A 1,990-nucleotide genomic window follows, 5' to 3' on the forward strand; every position below is an offset into this window, starting at 1 on the left:
TTGTTCAAATTGAATGATACAAACAAGATGGAAGGAGAGAAAAAAAAAGAAGATTGTACAGCGTGGATGATCCTCTACACAGGCTGGGGAGATTTCTATGGACAAATGTGATGTGATCTTATGAAATGTGAGATATCGATCGATCGATATGTAGCACAAGGCAAATTGCTCCAGCATAGTTATTCCCCATTGAATCAGACCTAGTGCCGACAAACATTATCTGATGGCCCCATTAATATATCCATAGCGGGCTTTCAATCTCTGCCCCCTCCCCTCGGAACACAGCACATTATACAGACATAATTGAAGGGATAGTCCATCTCACCTCGCTCCGGCGGCTCCTCCAGATCGCTGATAGTCCCCCGATTACCAGCTGCAGCTCCCGGCGCCACCCACACTCTCACCGCCCACTGCATTGCTCCTAACCACGCCCCCGATACGCGATGATTCCTCCCGGTCACGCCCACTGGCTGGGCTCGATGTATAGGGCCACGCCTACGACTCTCTCCCACTGTACCGAAGTCTGGGCAGATCAGCTGAGAAGGTCCAGGATAGTGTTTATAACGGTGCAGCCTATCAGGGAGCGCTGACACCCTCACGTGCATTTTTAGAAAATCCTGATTGGCTGCTCTGTAACATTACCATGCAGAAGCATGTGTCTCTGCTGCACACAGAGTGAGTTGTCAGTGACAGGCTCAGAATGACGGGGACCCAACGTGGCCCTGAAAGTACTTGTGATTTTGAATGACCGTTGTCATTAAAATATATTGAATCTACTTCTGGAGTGCTGGTGACATCTTTTGGAATTACTACTTGACTACACGGTGCCTCCGTGGTCACTACAAGCACCCTATTACAGACATCATCTCCTAGGAGATCCGGTAAGGAGTGCAGGAAGATACACACAATTTTGTACAAGGTTGTGGGAGGACACACACAGACTGGAGACTCCTATTGGAGAGGAAGGCCGGTCACTCCGCTTCTTACAGGTCAGTGAGCCTGAGAGAAAGATAAAAAAGGCCTGCTGCTTTAAGAAAGCATTTAACCCTTCAATGCCCACTCAGCCTTTTCCTAGAAAAAGCCTTTAGGTCCCATACACACCAGCAAGGTCCGCTGCAGCGCTTGCACATTAACGCATGTTGCATTAGGATGGCCCATTTATTTAAATGGGTTTGATAATGCACCAAGAACCACATGAAGCATTTTCAGTAGCAGTAATACATAGTAGTGCGTTACCTAGCATTGCAGTGCAGGTGCTCCGGGAAGCTGCCTTGCAGTGCCATTCAGAATGCACATTACCGTGTCGCTCTGGTGTGAATGGGCCCTAAAGTTCTAATCCCTCATGCGTTTCGGTAACGTGCACATTGGTGCATTTCCAATGTCACCCCAAAGCGCCTGCGTTGTAGCGTGCTGCAACACATGGTAATGTGTTGCTCTGCATTGTGTTACAAGAAAAGGGTTGTGTCCAATTTTGCATATGCTGGGGTGTGTTGCCAGTCCATTGAATATGGTCTAAGGCCCAGTGAGTCATCATTTCCTCTACAGTGTATAGGACATGAGGATGCCAAGCGACCAGTAGAGGGGAAGACAGGCTGCAGGGACCAGGGTAGCAGCCATCCAGCTCCGAGGTTCAGGTGAGTATAACGTTTTGTCCCTAGACCAAAACATGCAGTTAACCCTTGCAGAGCGGTGGTAGCCCCACTGCAAGAGTTAAGAATAATTATGCCCGGAGTTCTTCTTTAACCGCCTGCCGACAACATACGGCCGGCTGGGAGTTCCCTAGATCTGAGCGGGCGTGTTTCAACGTCCAGCCAGGATCGCGCGCGTCGCACTCACTCGAGCTGGTAACTGCCTAAATTTAAAAACAGTCAGTGATGCCTGTTGACATCCAAGCGATCGCTTGTATAAGCTGCTGGTCCGTGTTGTCTGTTGTCGTTCCCCCTCCACGGCGACCGTCGCGCTGGTCCCGGTGCGAGCCTGGGACCAGCGC

General features: G+C 49.9%; 1 protein-coding gene across 1 annotated transcript in view; it reads right to left on the reverse strand.

Annotated features, from left to right (window-relative positions):
• MANSC1 (MANSC domain containing 1) overlaps positions 1-350 on the reverse strand; it is a 15,403-nt gene extending 15,053 nt beyond the window's left edge. The window contains exon 1 of the mRNA XM_018568911.1: positions 326-350. The gene's annotated coding sequence lies outside the window, so the exon portion shown is untranslated. The remainder of the gene's footprint in view (positions 1-325) is intronic.
• Between the last annotated feature and the right edge of the window lie 1,640 nt (positions 351-1,990).

This window comes from Nanorana parkeri, unplaced genomic scaffold, assembly GCF_000935625.1.
Source record: "Nanorana parkeri isolate BGI_ZX_2015 unplaced genomic scaffold, ASM93562v1 scaffold1261, whole genome shotgun sequence".
Taxonomy (NCBI): Eukaryota; Metazoa; Chordata; class Amphibia; order Anura; family Dicroglossidae; genus Nanorana; species Nanorana parkeri.